Source organism: Calidris pugnax, unplaced genomic scaffold (genome assembly GCF_001431845.1).
Source record: "Calidris pugnax isolate Ruff unplaced genomic scaffold, ASM143184v1 scaffold111, whole genome shotgun sequence".
Lineage (NCBI taxonomy): Eukaryota > Metazoa > Chordata > Aves > Charadriiformes > Scolopacidae > Calidris > Calidris pugnax.
In genome coordinates, this window is record NW_015090872.1 from 8,934,566 (window position 1) to 8,955,965 (window position 21,400).

General features: G+C 39.0%; 1 long non-coding RNA gene across 1 annotated transcript in view; it reads right to left on the reverse strand.

Annotated features, from left to right (window-relative positions):
* The window catches only part of LOC106890220, a 7,130-nt gene extending 667 nt beyond the window's left edge, over positions 1-6,463 (reverse strand). The window contains exons 1-2 of the long non-coding RNA XR_001412478.1: positions 5,924-6,463; positions 4,880-5,061 (exon numbers count right to left, since the gene is read on the reverse strand). This is a non-coding gene — a long non-coding RNA (uncharacterized LOC106890220). The remainder of the gene's footprint in view (positions 1-4,879; positions 5,062-5,923) is intronic.
* Between the last annotated feature and the right edge of the window lie 14,937 nt (positions 6,464-21,400).

Consider the following 21,400-nt stretch of genomic DNA (forward strand, 5'->3'; position numbering starts at 1 on the left):
CAATGTTACCTATTGGAAGGGTTATACAATTAAAAAAAAAAAAAAAAAAACAACAAATCAAAAACCAAAACAAACAAAAAAAACAAGCAGCCAAAACCCGAGGCTCTAAATTAGAGAATACACATAAAAATGTTGGCCAGAGGCTTCTGTTTTGTATATTCCTATCTCCCCCTCCCTCTCTCTCTTTCCTCTCCAATACTAGTGCTGTATTGAGTTGGAAATGTATAAATGTTACATGTAAGATGCAGCCTTACTGTTGCATCTTTATTCAACATCAACTTCCAGATGGGAACTATTTTTCATGGTTCATAAAGCCAAATCCAGCTGCTACATTTGGACCTACATAAGGAATCCACATTTTATTGCCTTAGCAGTGCATATAAAACAATTGCTGTTGTTTCTTTAGTACTGGTGCACCTCACATTTCTCAATACATTTTAGATATTTAAATTTTTAAAACTGTATTTTATCGTTGCTCATTTAGCTGTGCACCGTAACGAGATCCTGCTTTTACAACATTTTCCAGATATCTAACATAACTGAAAGAAAAACGATCTTGGACAAATGGTATTCAATATAGCAGCCATATATTCAGTTACTTACTAAGAGTGTTCAGACAATTTCCTATGTAAACCACAATGATATTAAATACTTCTGGAATCTCAGCTTTATTAAGAGACAGGAAGTGCAAACTCAGGAGCCTTTCCCCTCCCCCTCAGCTAATCTGACTCTTTGATAGTCATGTGTTAGGAATAACCATGGAGTTTCTCCTAACGCAAAATATTCCCACAGCTAAGAGAAAATTAACCCTTGCGCAACCTCAAAAGAGAGTGGAGCCCATGTGTTCACCGAGAGAAAAAAATAATCACAAGGAGGAAGTTTATACCAGCAGCAGGTCTACACAACACTGCCGGCTATTATACGCAGGCATAATTCATTTGCATTTTAGATGGTATTGTCAAAGCAACTACAGCACATCCATTGCGGAGGAGAATTATCCAGCCTGGCAAAATTAGCCATCTTTGTGCCTCTCTCGCTCGGCATAGAGGGGAAGTGCTGGGCATGTGTGCTGGGGATTTTTCTCCTCCACTCCCAACTAGCAGATGTCAGGCTGTTTGCTAGAAAGCAAACAAATCCCCACAAAAAGCACCGAGGTGGGACAGAGAGAGTTAACGCGCGAGTATGACAGGGAAGCAAGTTTGCTGTGAATTGGGAAGCACAAACTATAGTAATCCCCACCCTGCTGAGTGGCTTCCCCAGAGGTCTGATACAGTGCCAAAGCCTCTTACGCATACTGAGACAAAGCTTATTTCAAGCCGAATTCAGCTCCTGAAGCCACCATACTGCTTCCTGACAGCCTCCAATTGCACTGCCTCTGTATTTGTGTTTCCTGCTGTTTATATTTACTTGTTCCCAGAGCCACAACAGCTACAAAAACAAATAGTTGCTATTTGCGGGGCTCTGTATCAACACAGGTAAAGTGCTTCGCTTCCCTTTTAGTTTTACAAAGATTGTGCAAATAGGCTTTTAATACCTCAGAGAGATTAATTTGGTAATTATAAACCAGTTTAGGAACACATGCTAAACAATTGGTCATATAATCAGCATCCTTGTTTCAGAGTATTAGTGCGGCTGAGGCAAAAGGTTTTTAAACTATAAGGGTTCCACAAACACTCCCTCGATAAAATCGCTATTATTTCCCCATTCCTCTGAGACACAAGCTTGAAATATTACTTTTTTGTTTGTGAAGTCCCTGTGGATACTCTCTGGATCTGTGCTCCTGTCTCTTTGGCCTCTGTACAGCTATTGTGATGGTGTCTGATTTGGGTAATGGAGACCTTGTTTGATATACTTATTTAAAGGATCAGCTTAAGGAAGCCTAAGAGCCATCAATTCTCTTAATTAACTGCAGAGAAATGATTAATGCTAAAAGTATGGAATTGATCAGGAAAAAATTATAGTGCATAGGATTTAATATGTGTCGTTCAATCAATATTTAAGACATTAAATATGATAAATCTGATCCTTGGTAAAATGTTCATAACTACCCAAGTGATTTATGCACCTCAGAAATTCCCACTGCAAGAGAGAGGGGCTGTTAGGCTTCTAACTGGAGTTGGGCAATGCTTTTCAGGTAGAAAAAGCTGCCATTTCAAAATAAAAAACTCCTCAAGGAATGGGTCGGTTTCAGCAGTGCTGCACTTTTTAAACCAAACAGAGCAGAAAAGTTTCAAAGCATTTTTTTCTGGCCTGGTTTGAAAAGACCATTATCATTTCAAAACAGTTCCATTTAAAATTCATTTTGTTTCGTGCACACTGATGTCATCTTAAATAATGCAGAAGTTTCATTTATAGGGAAATTTTTAAAAATACAAATTATTTTGATGCAGGCCAGAAGATGGGCCTCCAAGCCTTTCCTTTCAGAAGCAGCCATGCAAAATGTTCCCCTCTGCTGAAAAAGAAGTAAAGCATAAAAAAAATATCAACCAGGGGGCAATTATGTCTGTTGTCATTCCACCAATTCTCCTCTGTTGAAAACTGGACACCAGCAGCAGTGTGGTCTAGAAAACCCCCAGAACCTCAGGCACGCTGCCGATATTGCCTCTGCGCCTCCTAAAATATCTGTCTGCTTTTTGATTTCTTGGCTGTCAATAGAAATGCAGCATGGGCGTAAGTGGAGAGCAGCTAACCTGCACACCCAGCTTTGGTGATCCCCACTTGTCACCTGAAACCACATCTGAAGAGCTTCGTGGTGTGGCAGCAAGAGGTGGGTGCCCTTCCTGATGTGCTGTGGTCACTTCATCACCGAGTAAAAATTCTTTTGTTTGCATTTTCTGTGGTGGCTTGCATGATGCACAGGGGCTGTGAGAGATGGGGAGGGGGGCAGGTGGAGGGAGGGGAGGAGCTGGCATGACAGGACACAGCCACAGATTAAGGATTGCTGGTAGAAGTTATTGGAGCTGTCCCAACATCCTTCACTGTCTGTCACACCATGAATTGAATTTAAAGCTGAGGCAACAAATCCAGTGACATGGTAATGCCACTGACTTTTATACCTATCTAGAAATCGGTACTTTTAGAGCTCGAGCATGTAGCATCAGAAAAGACAGCAGTTTGGGGTGGTTTTTTTTGCTTTTTATAATAGCTAGCCGTACAAACTTTCCCCTCCCTCCTTTCCTTCAGTCCCTGAGGATGAGAGTTATGGAAATAACCTCTCCTGAGACCATTTCCCAAGAACTCTGTGCCTTGGTCCACAAGAAATGCAATGCCAGATCCACCCACATCCGACAAGTAAGACATCCTGGAGAACAGTTTTTGGAGGGGATGTTGGAGAGACAGGAACGTCACTGCATTCATGTACGGAGCGTGGAGCCGCACATGGAGGGCAAACCTCCGTCCCCAGGGAAGCTGCCTGAACTTTGCTCGATCTCAGCTCTTTTCTTGCTTTTCCCTCAGGATTGCTCACCACCCAGCACAAGCTGTGTCAGAGAGCAGCCTCCCTCTGAGCAGCCACACATAGCTCTGTGGCTCTCAGAGCCTGTCCATGTCTGCACCCACTGCTGCAGCCTCAGCGTGGGCAGAGAGTACAGAGGAGCCACCAGAAAAGACCACCGCTTGGTTGGCTCTGGGATGGAGGCACAACAGGCTGAGCCTCTGCCTCTGCCCGGGGCTGCAACCCACAGGTAGAAGGGACCACAGTGGTGACAACAGCTTCAGAGACACAGGCACCCCACACTAACAGGCATGAAGTGAAAATAAGGGAATCAGAGAAATGTTCCAGTCTCAGCCTGTAATGTGATAGATCTCCCCAGAGCTTGGGGGAGGCATATGTGTTAGCTGGTGGCATGAGCCACAGATGGATTAGACACAAAAGAGAGGGCTCAGAAGAGGGAAGTGGGTGAGCACACAAGGGAAGCTACAAACCATCGGCTCACCTGAGCTCCTAGCTGGGGCACATGATGATTGGAAATGGATGGCGTGTTAGATTGTACCACAAGCTAGACGTTGCAGAGGGGGAAGTTGTATCATGAAACACTCAAAATCCATCTAAACTCCATGCTTAAATGGCCTGAATACAAGCACCTAAGAGAGCAAGACTATCTTCAAAAAACTACAGAATGAAGGCTCCTGGGGCTCAGTGACGTCTCAGCAGCCAATACACTCTAAGAAGAAAGCCATCCATTAGGGACTGTTCTCCATCAGTGTGTCCCTGTCTCTGTGACCTCCACACTGTGGGAGAGGGGACAAGCAACAGCAGTGAGGTACCTCAGAGGCAGCAGTACGATGCATTTCAGTGGCCCCTGAAAATCGAGGTGCTCAAGATTTGATTTTTCCATTGGATCCTCAGGCTTGTTATAATTTCAGGGATGAGACCAATTTAATTTTTATAGAGATGTGTAATCCGCCATTTCAACACACTAATTGAAATAGGCTGACATGCAGCTATGTGCCCTACGAGTCTTCCAAAGCACATATCTTGGCACTTTCCACTAGAGGCTAAATGACATGACTAGAAACCGTACCAGATCCTCTGTGTTTACAGGGCTCTGCTTCTACATTATTATTTTGATTGCTGGCTTTACCAACAAACATCCAAGCGGCAGAATCCACTTGGAGAAAATAACAGAAAGCAGAACTGAAAAAGATTTTGAGAGGTCAAAAATCAACTATACCTATGCTATTTTTGACAGACATTTATTTAACTCATTTTAAAGTCTTTTAGCAGAGGAAATGCACACATTTTCCCAATGCAATCTGATCTTTAATTGTTCTTGTTCTTTAATTATTACTTGGCTAACCTACATTTTTTCTTGGAGTAATTTAAGTCTATATTTTCTTAGCAATTCAGATAAAGAGTGTTAAACAATTAATTTCTTACCTCTCTGCAGCAACTTTTTACGTGTTTGTTGTACACTGCACACAGCTCCCATCCTTCCGATTTCCCTGTTGGCTGTTCTGACCACTTGGCTCAGGATTCTCTCCTTTGCTCCACGTCCTTTTCGGAAAGTAAAGCCCAAAGCTTTCCCAAGCTGAGCACGCCAGAATGACACATACACCTGCCTTCCAGGTTATGGTAATTAAAAAAAAAAATTAAAAAATTGTAGTAATACATTTTTCTTTTTCACAGCATCCTTTTGTTAAAAGCTGAAGTACAAATTGAACCCATCATAACTTCTCGATTATTTTCTTTAGAATCAAATATTTTTCTCTCCATTCTGCATTTCTGCAGATGACTTTTCCTCTGTATATACAGTAAGTACCTTTTACTTTCTCTCCCTGATGAATAACTTTTTTTCCAATCATTTCTCCAATCTGATTTCCAGTTCCACCCTCCAACATACCTGCAGCTTTCCCAGGCTCACATTCTTTGTGGATGTAATGAGCATGATCGGTTCTCTCACCCAGGGCACTACTGACACTAATCCGTGAGACCAGCCTGCAGCACAGGACCCTGCTGGCTACAGGTTTCAATTTGATCAGTGTCTCATTGATAACTGATCTCCAAATATGGTTTTCCAACTGGGAAAACTTTCATCTTAAGACAAGTTTAATTAAGACTATGTTTCTTTAGCTTTGCATAGGAGCATATAAGAGAGTTATGAAGAGAGGGAGAGGTTAAACAGGGTCAGAGGTATTTATAATTCTTCCTATAAGGCATTTAATGGCTCTTGATGAGGCATGTGTGAATAGTGAAACAGTTCCAGAAGTCTTACTTGATGCCAAAAGTTATCTGACCGTGCTACTGGACCAGTACAGCTGCTAAGAATATCAAAGTGACTCCCAGTGACATGAAGGTACAGTCTGTACAGATCATACAAAGCCTATTGCAGACCCAAAAACAAATGCAATGAGCTGTGGCAGAGATGTCATCTGTCTAAAACATGGGGGGACAGAAAGCTAGAGATCATACACCAGAACTTACTGACGCTCAGAACTTGCATGGTTCCATTCCAGCTTTTCTACTATTAATAATCTTGCAAACTCCAACTTTACTCCTCAGGATGTGAATGTGTCATGGGTATTGTGACATGAATCTTCATGTGGTTTCCAACACTGCATTCCTCCTATTTCTGTCCCACCTTTCAGGGAAACCCATGGCAGACTAAAATAGAAGTCAAAGTTATTAAAATCTTCAAGATATTTTTACAGAGACTTCGCATTTCATTGGAGCTTCACAACACAACTACTAAAAGCCTGGGTGGATTCACAGCCTTTGCTTAACATTGAGGTATATCTTTTTTAAAAGGAAACTACCTGTCAATCTATGTAGTTAAATATGAGAGAAGACAATAGTTCCATTAGGAAAATTATAAATTATACCTCTCAGAAAGCCAATACTTGATAAACTATTGAGCCTATGTTTAAAGAGTAGAGTCACAAAGATATAAATGAAAACGTATACATTGGGAAATAAATTAGAGTTCAGTAATTAATGTGAATTGTAAAATCTTGTTTTACTCAATGAGAGCAATTACCATTAAAAATTTTGATTATTCACATTTAAAATACTAGCAATCTAACAGGCCTTTAAAACGTCTATTTTTGGTTGCTGGTTTAATTATCTTTTCAGCTGATATAGTAATTCATTTCACAAATTAAAAAAGAAGAGTTGATCCCCAGCCAACAAATTTCAGTTCATTGCTCAAGTTTCCAACTTCACAAAATTCAGATCCCAGTTTCACCTATTGTATTTTTGAGGAGCCAGCCATGAACTTCAGATCCATGTGTTAATTTGATTTCTGTAGGATCATATGACACGGCACTCCCATTCAGGCTGAAAGCCATGTTGGGGGAATTGCTTAAAGTCACAAAGAAAACGAAGACAAGCATCCACCTCAACGCCTTGTTCAGGACATGAACTATATCATTCCAGCTCCTGGTTCATTTTCTTGGCATTTCAAGAGAAGAAAATATTCATTCTCTTCAGAAAGAATCAATATCCCACTTGCTCCCATTTTCCAGCCTTTTATCATACAACCTTTTTGTCTTCCGTTCTATTTTGATCCACCCTTCCATGATGACCTCAATTACCTTGTCTGCTCAGAGGCACAATCACACCTTGTCTCAAGTTCCTCCATTTTTTCAGAATGACACTCTTCTTTCCCAAAATTTATATGATAGTAAGTGCAAGATATTATTGGTTATACCTTGTCAATTTGATATGTGCTAGTACCTGAAAAAAGGTCTCTATGAATTCACAGAAGAGGAGAGAGCAAGTAAAACACTATCTACATAATAGCTCCAAGAATGGAAATAAAGGCCTTATTTTACCATAATGGTCCTTTAACCCTGCTTTCATCCATGATTTTAATTTCATTTGAGTTCTTCGATATATCTTGCATTCCTACACGTCTCTCACACTGTCAAGAAAGCCTTCTTTGCAAAGAGAAGTGCATGCCTGAAACGCTCTTTCCCTCCACTGGGGATCCACCAAAGTACATTCATTACCTTAAATTAAAAGGAAACACTCAAAAATAATGTATTCAGGGACGTGTCTGCAGCAATCCGGGGCGGCAGATTGATTTGAACCCTAATGCGCAATATTTCTATACGTGAGAGATGATATGGTCCAGTGGAGCAAGCAGACTGCTGGAAGCACGAGGCACACGACGTGTCAGCTACGCACGGAGCTCACACTTGTGTCAACAGGAGCTACTTGCACAGAGGGGTGTGCGTAACGTGAACCAGGGCTCACCATCTCTGCCCTCTGCCTCCCACCGCAGAGGGCACGACAGTCTGCACCCCAGAGCGGGCAGGAAGGGGAGAGAAAGGGGAAAGGGGAGATATTCAAACCATCTAAAATGGGAGGAATTAATAAATACCTGTCTGCTAGCGATAGATACCGTGTGATTTACTGAAATAAACATCACTCGCTTTCCTGAAAAACTACGGAGCCGGATGAATCTCAAATGCCAGCGGAATAAAAGCTTCTAGGAGCTGAAGTGAAAGGCATGATAGGGTCAAAAAGAGAGTGAGCGACACCAAAAATTTCTTTTAATTCCAGCAGTTTGCATTTTTGGATTTAGTACTTCATTTCTCCTATCTTCTGTCAGCTAAGAGGGACTCCGCAGTGAGCCATAAAGCGAGGATCAAAACACCTGGCTGCACAGGAGGGCATGTACCATTACAACCAACACCCAGAACGAAAACAGGTTTCCCTGCTCAAAAGTCCAATTGTCCTACAGTCTGTTGCATCAATAGCATAAACAAATGTCTGCAATATCCATCTCTCTTCTGCTTTCAACAAAACGAGGAAAGACCTTTATGAAGCATCTAGGGAGAGAGACAAGGAGGGCAGAGCAGCTTCCCTCTCCCTCCTCTGACTGATGTCACCGTTCCTGTGGCCAAAACATGTTTGTTGCTAAGCAACTATGTATATATTACACTCTTCTGCTTCCATTTGGGATTTAACATATGCATTTTCACTTTCATCTCTGATGCATAGTTACATTTGTTTGCAGTGGGTGCCAGAGTGAATGGAAGCTGTCCAGTATGGGATATGCATAAGAACTGAAAGGCACACACGGTGATTTACCAATGTGCATCATTGTTTCGCAGCACAGTTCAATGGGAAACCTACTGAGTGCCATTCACCAGCAGTTGGGCCAATTTTTTCATTCAGGATTGATGCTGGTTGCTATATAGCAGCTATTGGTTCAAGAAGTGCAGCAGTTCTCAGATGTCACGAGGTAACATAGTGTGCGGATAGTCTGACTAGTAATTATTGCAGATGGATTCTTTCTACGATGATAAAAGAGGTCCGTTCTTTCATCTGGAGTTTTGCGTTTTATGCATAAATCCACTTTTTCCTACACCTCTCCCACTTACTTGGCAGGCAATGAAAAAAATCACCTTTTCCTTTTGAATTGCATGCAGATGACCCAAATCAGTGGCACGCATCGCTCACATTTTTCTATGAATCAAATCTAAAAAGAAATGAAAAAAGGGTAAGGAGAAAAAGAAGGCAGGATGTGAGAGTTCATTTATATTATAAACACTCTGTAACAGGAAAAAAAAATCAGTTTTAAAAACCACATGTCTATTACCCTGTAATGAAATTATAAGAGAATGCTATTAGTCATGTCTGTACGTTTATTCACATTGTGAGTTCAATAATTAAATTAGAAGATCTGACATGGAGTTTACTAAACAAAAATCCACGCTATAACAAAAAAGAAAAAGAACAGGATATTGCTAGCTTCCTTTTGGGTTTAGTATTGTCTCTATTAATAAGCATTAAAGAATAAAACACTGGAGGAATTCTTGCAGTCTAGATGATTTGGGTTTTGTTATGCTTTTCAGTTTAGCTTAATTTCCCACTGGAAGCTTCTCTCTAAGTGCAGGCCTAGGATTATCATTACATAAGGAGGGGAAGAAAAAAGGGGAAAAAAAAAGAAAAATCTTAAGCTCAGTTTGCTACTGGCTTTTCCTACTTTCTCCTCCCTGGAAGCCTGGACAGGAGAGGGAGCACAGAGAGAAGGCAAGGCAACCTTTACTCCAGCCACAGTTGTTACATTACTTTGAGGGAAAACTGAAGGTTTTTTCTTTCCCCTGAAGCTCAAGAAAAATGAGCTTATAAAAAGGAATATTGTATGAAAGCAACTTGTTTGCCCATTCTCGTATGCATTGTTTCAGGGCTATGGCAGTTGAAAGAAAAACTTTGCTCTGGGTGTGCATCAGTACAATGAGTTAGGGTATAGTAACTCTCTCCCATGGACTCCTCTTCCACAGAAGACAGATAATGATAATTCAGCCAGTGTTATTTTATGTGCTAGCCCCTTTCACTCAGTGAATTTTCTGCATCCCAGGTCCATGCCGAGCCTCTGGCTGGAGCACTGATGGCAAATCCATGCCACAGGGGAGCGCCTGTTACGCTGCTGGCGTGGAGAAAACAGGCTGTACTGTAAACAAGAACCAGGGCCAGCAGTTAAAAAACAAAATGCGCTTTATAACAGTGATAATTCAAAAACAACCAACTGCCCTACACCTTTAAACTGTCCCCAGTTAGGAACCAGCTGCTGTTTGAAAGCTGCCTTCGCCCAGGACTCCATGCATTTAGCACTTTCCCGCTAGTCTCGGTGCCACATAGGCAGCTCTTCAGGTAACAGAATTTGTGACACGCAGAGGTTTGCCTTGAGCTAATGCTTGCACAAGTTCGACTTATCGAGAGCCACAGAAATGCCCATGCTCACCCCTGCCTCTGCACGCATGCGCTCTCCAAAATTTGAAATTCACTGTACAGCTGAAGGCCTGACAGCAGCTTCTACATTTAACTTTTGATCTCTGACTATTTTGCCATCCTTCAAAAAAGCTCTGCTTTCCTAATTCACATTCCTGGTGCATTTGAGTCTACCCAATATTAAAAGAGAGTGTGGCTTGGAGGATGGTTTATGATAATATGCACATCTATATTTCTGCCACAGTCTCTAAGAGGATGATCAGGAGTCCATTTACTAAAATAAAATATGTCCTTGATCTCACAAAATATTTTACAGTCTCGAATTTTCTCTAAAAAATAATAAACAAGAAGTAGCTTAAGTCCATGCTGGTATTTTTTAGCCAGCTGAGCAGTGTCTTAGAAAGCAAGTTAAGTTGGCATGCACAGTGGCATGACCAGGTCACAAGACCGCGTCTTGGGTCAGCAGCTGAAGCAGCTCCACTGGGGTGATTCTAGAGACACATCAAATACTACCACCCATGTTTGGTGAACATACCCCTCTTCTCCAAATTTACACGTCACCTACTAATTAAAATACAGCAGTAACATTTAGAGCACTGGTAGAAAGTACTATTTCTTCAACTTAAACGCTCTGCTGAAGAGATGATTTTTCATTGTTTTCCCCCAGCGTCTACATTTGGAGAATATTATGAAAGCTGAAGCTGACACAGATGCACACATTCCAGGGATTCATGCGAAGTCCTGCCACTGCAAGTCCAACTGAGGCGATGAACCTTTGTGGACCTTCCAGGAAGCTTGTGAATTTTGTTGCCAACTTCAAACAGCTCTAAAATATATAAGGAAATGAGATCCCATGGTACTTCTACAAATTCCCATGTCAGACATAAATGACTACCTTTGTCTACTGTTCAACAAAAAAACAAACTTGTATGAATCTTTCCCAAATGTAGAAGTGGTTATACCATTATAGTACTAAATCTGGCAAGAAGTACATGAAGTGTACATATTGAGACCAGTTTAGGCGTTTGGGGAGGGTAGGGGGTGTTGCTGTTATACTGCATTTTTAAATCTCTTTTATCTGCTGTTACCTTCTTTTTAATATATATATCTCTAAGATAGTCACATAAAATCAATAATTACATAGTACTCTAATACCAGTTGTAACTCAGCAGATAAGCAGAATAGAATGCCTTTTGTTGCTTGTGTTTAACTTATAAAAAAATCCAACAATTCATCCTGCCTTTAGGAAAATATTCATGAAGCAAAACTGGCAATAGAAAAATAATTATTTGAAAAGCATTATATGAGGTGAGTTGTTGCTTCCCTACTGGATGCCAGTTTAAATTGAGCTAATTTGTTTTACCAGTAGCTTAAGAAAACCCCAGCACAGCAGCATGACAATTATATCCAGGTGCAAGGACTTAATTCAACAAATTCTAGGTGGATCCTTCCAGTCGGCTCAGTGGGCCCCATCCTCAGCTGTGGCTAAGAACAGATGCCCTTGAAAAAAAACCTCTGTAATCATGATCCATTCAGTCCTTGAATAGTGAAGTGGAAATGTGTCCAGGGAAAAAAAAAAAAGAATATAAATGATATTTCTATGTCCAGAGTATCAATTGAAGCATGATTGAGAAACAAGAACATTTGAAGTAAGGCAGAAATCTGAGTAAACGCTTAGATACTTTTTTACACTATTGTTCCATTAGACATGTAAAAACAATAGCTCATCTGTAAAATGTAAAAGTGTGGTTGACCAGTTCTCTAGGACTTAGAAGTGACACCTGAAAAATCAAAATCATAAATCTAACATTCTTAATTTGGGGAACATTTTAATAAAAAGATCAAACTGCAGGGCTCATTGTTTTAACTGGTCTATGTCTAGACATAATAAAAGTTAAAACATCTTCAAATACAAGGTTTCAGGGAAGAATTCAAGATATCAAGCACCACATCAGTATAGATTGTAATACAAAAAATTTAGATTTGTAGGGGGTTGATCCATCAGAGCCAATAACTGCACAAGTATAGCAATTTTCAAGCTTCATTTTTTGATAATCTGTAGTAACATACTAATGGTCTAGTTCTGACTCAGGCAAAATTTACATTGATTTCAAACTGAAAGATACTTTTATAACACTTTGTTTACATATCATTTATTGCAGTGAAGAGTAGGAAACAATTTATATCTAAACCAAAAGTGTCACATGCTTATTTGATAATTACTGAAATACTCCCAGATGTGCACATCTTTTACTGATTCATGCACAATGAACAGTTACAGTCAATTATTAGATTAGCAGAACCAACAGTTAAAGTTCATAAATGCATTTGTATCTACACATATTGTATGCGTGTATGCATGCCTAAATGGATAAAGACCAGTTATCACAGCATTTTTCAGGAACTTAACCTTATTTTGTTACCACTGCATTATTGTCATCATAACTCATGTATTCTAATTTTTGAACAATACTGCAAAATATATTTTCCCTCCTACAATTTTATATTCAGGAGTTTAATAAATACATCCCGAAAGTGCAGCATTTTGTGTTATTATGAATTTCAACTTTAACTAACACTAATTAGAGGTGTACCAGATGACTCTGATTAAACTAGTGGGTAGTGCTTATTCAGATTTAATGTGAGCAATCTGGACATTTTGAAAAACAGCCAAGCTGGGCTCAAATAAAAACCTGCCAAAAATCCAAACTCTGAATTCAGCCAGGCATGTAAGACTGGTTCCCATGAACATTAAAAATAAAATTAAAATCAGTTGGAAGCCTTGGTTTCCTTCAAACGAGAGAACATCCTCCCCATACCCTCAAGAAATATTTCTGCCTTATACATGCTGCCCTTTCAAAGCCACCTCTCAGCACCCAGAACAAAACAGGGAAGACGAACCAAAGAGAGGTTATTGTTTTTGTCGAGAATATCAGCTCCGACATTGCTGGATACTGGTTTCTTGGTGAGGGTGGAGTAAAATAGGAAGAGGGCAGCTGCCAGTTGAAACACATTTTCCAAGACTGTCATCCAGAAATCGAGAGACATGTTTTTCACTAGCTTTTAATTTAAAACACACTTTACAGAGACATATCTTATTCATCTGTACCTTTGAACATCTGATGTAAGGTGAGATTTAGGAATCAAATATAGAGGGCTGAGCTTTCTGCTGGTGTAAGATGACATAACCACTTCAGATAATGGACTTGCGGCTGCTTATACCCACATTTGGATTTTATAGATTTCCACACACCCCCTCCATATTGTTCACTTGCAGTGCATGTTTTCTATTTACACTGGTGTTAACTTGGAAAGAAAAATCAGAATCTAACCCACTATGAAATAGTGTGTCTTAACAAGAGCCCCAGTAGAGCTAAATCCATCAATTTGGGTAAATTTAAGCAACGTGAAGGTCTCAGGTCAAAATTCAATTGGTAGTTATCTCTTCTTTTACACATACCTCCAAAATTCATGGTTTCAAAAATCCGAACACTGAAGATTTAAGGAAAGGGCTACTTTTACACTGTCTATTGCTGTACAGTGCGAAGAAGTACAGAACTCCTCCAGGTGAGCTGATTTTCAAAAGCTGTATTTCCTTAAACCAAGATGTCTAAAGGTGGGTAAGGACAGTCTTGATATTAACCCAAACTACCCTGTGCAGGGTGAAGTGAAAATGTGCTTGTAAGGCCAAAGGGGCAAATATTTAAGATGTTTAAGATGTCTATTTCCTATTGGGGAACAAGAAAATTACTGAGTTTCAACAAGATTTTTTTCTGCATTATTTGAAAAAAAATCATGCTCTCATTAAGTTTAGGTTTTTAAAAATTCCTGTTGGGCTTTTATTTTTATCCTCTATTTTTAAAATTAAATTGTTCCCCTAAACAAAAGGTAAGGTCTTACTTTATTAAATATTATATCTTTTTTAAAAAATAAAAGTATGTTTTATGCTTAGTTTGAATGGCAAGAGCATATTAGTCTGTTGGAGACTCACCACCACTAAACCTTTGGGTTCTGTACGGAAATATCAGTTCAAAATTGTACAGATATGGGCAGATTTTTCATCTGCGGTGTTTTGTTTTACAAAGTGAAATTGGCCAAAAAGAACTTTGGGGTTGGGATTCTCAAAAACTCATGTTTACATGGTTTGAGTCCTGGTTTGAAAATTCATCTCTAAAAATAAGAAAATTTAACAATAAACTAATATTTCTAAAGTAAGTGTCATCAAAAATAAACATACCTTCTGTAGGTTCAGTTTTTTGCTTTTGGAAATAGAAAGTAAAAAATTACTAACATTAACATAAGATTAGAAAAGAATTTACCTTATGTTTTTCTGATCAACTGCTAAAATAATTTTAGCATTGTTTAATAGTACAGTTTCAGTGCAGTTTGAGCTTCCAACACTGTTCCCAATATCTATTTTAGCCCATATTTCACAATGGATGATTACATCTATAATCATTATTGGTCATTGGTCATTAATTTATTTCAGAGCACATACCTCTGTAGGTAGTAATTACTGCACAGCCTCCATAAAGATATCATCAACAAAATGAGAAGATAAAAAGTATGTTAATTACTGTAAATGTTTTCCTGGTTTCTCTCTGGAAAAAGCATGCCTGGAGATTAAGATCACATGTAATTTTTTCCTAAACATCATGTAACTTAAAAAGATAAGAAAGAAAAATAAAGAAAGATACAGGGCCAGGAAAGAGGACTTTTTCTGGCACTTCCAAGTTTCATTTTAAAAACTTTACAATAATGTTCATGAATCAAAATGAAAACAAATATATTTCAATGAGTCTGATTTCCAGTACTTTTGGGAAAAAAGTGCTGTAAAAGCAGGAAGTTTCAGACACTTGGGTATTTGGGTTTAATTTTGCATTTGCAAATTTGAGTCCTATGTGTTTATGAGTGCTCTGCTGTCATCAAATCCATCCATATATAATTTTATCTCTAACATGTGATAGTGGATTGAATAGTTAACCAACATTATAGCCCTTGGTATCACATTTTCTATAGGCAGAGGTTTTTCTATGCTCCATAAATAGATGAATTTCACCAATGAAACTACTGTTTACCCAAATGCAGTAAAAAGAGTTTCCAGACCCAATTTTCCAGCAAGCACTAAGATTCAATGCAAAACATCATTTGTATCTGTTATGTGAAGCTTTGTTGTCACATAGCCTGGTGTTCAGAGTTGGTTGCTTTCAAAAGGTTCAGAGCAGGTTTTGCAAAAAAAATCTGGGCTCATTTTACTTCTTTGCCCATTTATTCTTAATGCAAGAGCTTTTAGACAATTATTACCAAATAAACAGGGATATTTTTTTTTGTTTTATTTTCCCCTAGGATACCATGATGGTTATACTACAGTTTCTCCTGAACCATTGTCTGAAACAGCATGTTAGGGAAACACTGATTAAAATCTGAACCTTTCCAACCTAAAACACATATTTACAAACCATACACTAAGCAACCTTTTTCCTGCAAGAGCCATATGACCAATACTCTGTGCATGGTCTTAGCTCATAGCCTGGTGCACAGACTTGCATATTCATGACCTATGAGGCAAAAAATCTTCCTATTAAATGTGTGTGGATGTGCACGATGAGAGAAAATGTGTGCTGAGAGAAAACAACGCTGCCAGAGATTCAGATCAAAATCTGATCATCGCCTTGACCATAAAACTCTTCAGGCTTCCCCAGAAAGAAGTTGGGCTTTTTTTAATTGTCTGGGGAGGCAGGAAGAGGGATGGTCTTTTACACATGGTCAGGAGCACATCGGCAGAGACAGGAAGGTAGAGGGGGCCTTGTATGTACAATAATGCCGAATCAAAAACTACAGAGTCATTCTGGATTTATGTCCATGGTACTATACAGAAACTGGATGTGTGAACGCCTGTGGAAAAGAGAGTAAACAGAAAGAAAGCCTCATGATTGCTGACATGGATGTGCAGGATTCATCTGAACCAACATTTGCCAATGTGGTTTTTGAAGTATTTACCCAGCTCTGTATGAGACACCAGAGTGAATCAACTAAACTGAAAAAACAGTTTCCCATACAGCAAAAATAAACACTCCGTGGGTATCTGACTAGAAAATGTACCATAGCACACCATACCAACACACAGTGTTTTGTAGGCCATTGTGTCTCCCTTAACGCCCTTAACAAATCCATAAATTGGCTATTTAACTGTAACTGAGATAGATCAAAAATTTAACTTCATACTAAGAGACCAACTTCCCTTCAAAACTGAGCAGATTAAGCACCATCCGCTGGTGTCCTTTCTGACAGCTCCACACTTGAGTGGATCATATTGACTAAACATCACAAGCTAGACAAATTCTTAGCTTTTGAAATAACTTCAGCTCAGTTTTTAAGCTCTCTGACATAGCAGTCAAAACTCTGTTAACATGATTTACAGTTAAATTAAACATAAAAACATCGTCATTAAAATTACTGTGATAAGGTTAAGACCTAGTGCCACATACACTTTCTAAAGGAAGCCAAAGATATAAACACTTTGGTCTGTGGTGCCTGGTCAGTACAGAAACATAACCATCTACACTGCTTATGCAGCATGTATGAGTTGCAGGCTTTCAATATTTTATAAAATATTCCCTTTCCTCAGCTTGACTCCCTTCCTACCACATTCACAATTATTCATGCATTTTATCTGTTGATACATTATTTTAAATGTAAAGCTTTAGTAATTTTTGTGTCCTGTTTCTAGAAGTAACATTACAAGAGATATCAGCATAAAGTGTTTTGATTTTTAGAGTACAATATAACCAATAAAATCAATCTATTTAGTGAGAGTCCTAACATGATATTGTTTTTGTACAATGTTTTTGTACTTTTCAAGAAAAAAACAAAACACTTCCCTAACAAGCACTACTACTTCCAAAGTTTTAGCAAAATGTAAGTAGAGGACATTATATCCCTCTATATTCACACTTCATCAGCCACCTGGTATATGATTAAAGCATCCAGTAGTATAAACCTGATAACTCAGATACAGTTTTAGTAGTTTGAAATCCTTTTAAAAATACTTATTTGGCCTTAAAAATACTTCAATCTCCTCTCTGGAAAAAAAATTCCCCAAATAAAAATCAAGAGCCTTGAATACACATTTACTGTCCCAAATTATCCTTTCACTAATATCTCAACAATACCTTGGCTTATGTCTTATGCATCTGGTGAAAATATGTTTTTTCTCCAGTTATACTTTGTCAAAAGGTCCAGTTCTTTGTATATCATTATTAAGGAGGAATGATCAGACTTAGAAATAAATTGCTTCTTCCTTCCTTCCACCTCAAATCTCTGCCCCTTTTCAATAGGTAAAGTGGAACATCCTGGAATGCTCATAGATATTATCAGCTGGAAAAATCTGTCATAATAATAAAATACTAACTTCTTGCATGCATTTTTCATCAAAGCATTTTACATGTGGTGTCATCATTCCTGTTTCCTCTAATAGAGGAACCAAGATGCGGATATGATAAAGATAACATGCTTACAGGTCTACATCAATGTACACTGGCTGAGAATCTCAGATACCCTTTAACTTTTCTAACTAAAAGCATAAGTGGGAATCCTCAAATGAGAATGAGGGCTAAGGCAAGCTCCATATATACAGGATTTGAGCCAAGCATCACAAAGGAAATGATTGAAGTCAGGGAAACCTCTCCTGGAGAAACCAGACAGGAAGAGAGAACATCTTCCATGGAGCTATTTTAATGAGTGATGAAGATGAGGACCAGTTCTGATCCACCCTCAGTGTGAGGAAGAGAGATGACAGCTTGCTACAGCTCCCTCAAAAACTGTCAGATGTTTTCTGACCTCTTCAGCAGTGTCCAGCTCTTTGGATGGACTTTCTAAAATCCCTGTCCTTTCTAGCAGGTGATATTTTGCAGGTCTCCTCAGATTTCCACAGCTGAACCTAAGCATCAAACCTTTCAGCACTAATACCATCAGAGAAATGTTTAAGGACCCCACACAATGAGGCACTACTCTAGTGTGCTGCATTTTTATACTTTTTGCTGTGCTTTCAAGGACTTGGAAGGTATCTGAAAAATTATCCTGATTCTGCTTCCTTCCTGATCAAACCAAGGAGTATTACATCATCTATTCCCCAATTCTTAGCCTACAAATTCCCCTTTAAGTTCCTTCAATGGCTTCCCCTTCACCTTTTCTATCATATTCCAGTATTTCATCTTTGCTTCAAGGCACTGCACTCTACCAGTCCTTCCTGTGTGCCAGCCCTCCTTTCCTCATAGTAAACCTCCTGCCGGCTGGGCTCTTCTCCCACTGCTCTTCCTAATGCTTCTTCATAACCTTCTCTCATGATTTTTCTTAATTGCTGACACTTTTACATGGAAAATCTGTTCCAGCTCTTGAGCACCAACTACTCTTTTCCACTGAATTATTTCTATAAAGAAATCTCTTAAAAGCCTAGAAGAAAAAAAAAAAAAAGATTAAATGTATACTGCAGAAAGATAGTTGAGGGGGTTTTGTCTGTTTGTGAAAACTGGGCTTGATATACAGCTTTAAATAACTATGGAATTACTGAACTTGTAAAATATGCTGAAAATTAAAGGCAAAGAATGAATGTCAAGGTAATACTTCAGGAAAAAAAGTAACCAATAACTAGGAGTACTACATTACTAATATGCAGGTTAAGGTAGAGTAATGCAATTTATATTAAGTAATGCATGTAGGGAAAATCAGTGCTTATTCCATTTATAAAATGGTTGTCGCAGAAAGATAGTTGGGGGGGTTTTGTCTGTTTGTGAAAACTGGGCTTGATATACAGCTTTAAATAACTATGGAATTACTGAACTTGTAAAATATGCTGAAAATTAAAGGCAAAGAATGAATGTCAAGGTAATACTTCAGGAAAAAAAGTAACCAATAACTAGGAGTACTACATTACTAATATGCAGGTTAAGGTAGAGTAATGCAATTTATATTAAGTAATGCATGTAGGGAAAATCAGTGCTTATTCCATTTATAAAATGGTTGTCCCTGAGCTAGTCATTATCAGTCAGACATGAACTCTTGGGGTGCCATGAAAATATCAGGCAAATGCTTGGTAACATTTAAAAACGTCATTCAAATTTTGAAAGTAATTAAGAATGGAAAAGAAAACCAAAATATAAGACATCTACTCTTCCACTGTAGAAACCCATGCTGCTTCTATGCTTTGCAAACTGTGTTCACTAAGCCTTCCACCTGGAAAATGTCTTAGAACTGGAAAATATTCAGAGAAGGGCAATGAAGATGAATGGTTTCCATAAAAGGAATGACTCATTCATCTAGGACTTTTCATCCTGGAAAAGGGGAAAAACAGCAGAGGTCCACAACACCATGAGTGACCATGAGATGCAAAGAGCTGGGTTGCTCATCGCCTCTTTCAATGCAGGAAACAGGGACAAAAGGAAGCTAGTTGATCCAAGTTCAAAACAGACAAGCAATTCTTCATTCATATGTAGCAGAATTATATAAATCCTTGCCAAACTATGTGGCAGAAGCAAAACTTTACTGGGTTCAATGGCAGGCTTAATAAGTACTTGGAAAAGAGATCTGGGGAGAGTTAGTAAACAGACAAGCCACAGCAATCTTAAAGTCCCTGAGCCAGAATAGTTAGAGGCCAGAAGAATACTCAGTGGACAGATTTTATACATTTGGCTTCTGCATACTGTATAATCTTCCCTTGACATCTAATTTTGGCCACTGTTGGAAAAGGAATAATACCAGAGAAGTCTTCCACCTGAACTACTGCAGTTGCTTTTATGAAATTATTTCTGAAGCTTGTAACAAAAATGCTCTAGGACACACTTCATATTTCTGAGCAATGTCATCTCTTGAAAAAGCATAATCACAAGAGGAAAGAGGGTGATGCTTCATTGGGCTGTGCTATGATCCAAGGGTGACTAAGATTTCAATAGCAGGAGGCAAACTCAGAATATAAATCGGTTTAGAGATAATCTCACATGTACAAGACTGCTTATCTAAACCATTCCTGTATGTTAGATCCAATTTGGGATTTTACACAGTTTAAGGCTGACTGGCGCTCTCTGAATTTTATAATGGATTATGCCTGGGATCATTCAGAAACACACTGAATCTAGGTGAACAATCCCTTAGCTCTGAGGGGAAGATGGGAGGCTCTGAGTCTCTGCTTACTACGTGTCCTCAAACATACCCAGGAGACTGCATCTTAACAAGGTGCTGCCAGTGACCTTTTTGAAAGTCTTGCCCAATAAACAAACATAGGTTGCCATCAACAAGCACATCACTTCTCAATGTTTGCCACTTAAGTGAACAAGTACCATCTCCTTTCTTGTCGAACACATCAGCAGGGCACTGTCAGGGATTAATAAAGAATAATCCGACAATAAATTATAGCCAGAAAATCTGGAACAGATTTCATGGGATGATGAGACTTTGGCTAGCATACAGCACTCACAACACTTGGAACATCTCCTGTGTCAGTGATTAACACTTCGCTGAGCATTCTGAATACATAGGGTATTTCATAGGCAATATCTGACCTTAATGAGGGCAAAAGATAAGTGAGCTTTTCAAATTTTATGGAGAAAAAAGGGACTGAGAAGCTTTCAACCATGGCAATATCCTCAGTCAACACACTGTCTCTGCAGAAGCAGGACTCCCTACAAAAATCCCTTGTGAAAGGTTTCAAAACACCAATAATGGCAACATTTTATACTCCTTGAAAAACTACCAATATTTAAGAAAAGTCTTGGAGCGTGCATGTTGCTGTGGGCAGATGAACATACCCAGGCCTCCACTCCAATAAGTTTTGGGATCATGCCTGTAATGCTAAAGGAGGTGCTAATTGGAAGCTGTTCAAATATGACACATAGCAGTAACCTCTGAATGTCTTGCAGAACACACAGGTGAAGCTTATGGCTCTTTCCTAGACTCGTGCAAAGCATCCCAGAGATCCTTATTACTTATACGAGGAGTCTATAACTGCTAGAATGAGGTGCTAGACAAGAATGGCATTGTTTGAACTGTGAGCAGTCCTTCCTCAGACACAACGTGCTATTTAGATGGACTTTGCTGAATGAAGCTTGTGATAGCCTCTCTCCGGAGTAGAGCTGATTCAAATTTCGACTATAACAGAATACCTGCCAGGAGAGACACAAGTGGATGTAAATAATGGCTGCAATATGCAGACCATTTCTAAAGCATAGT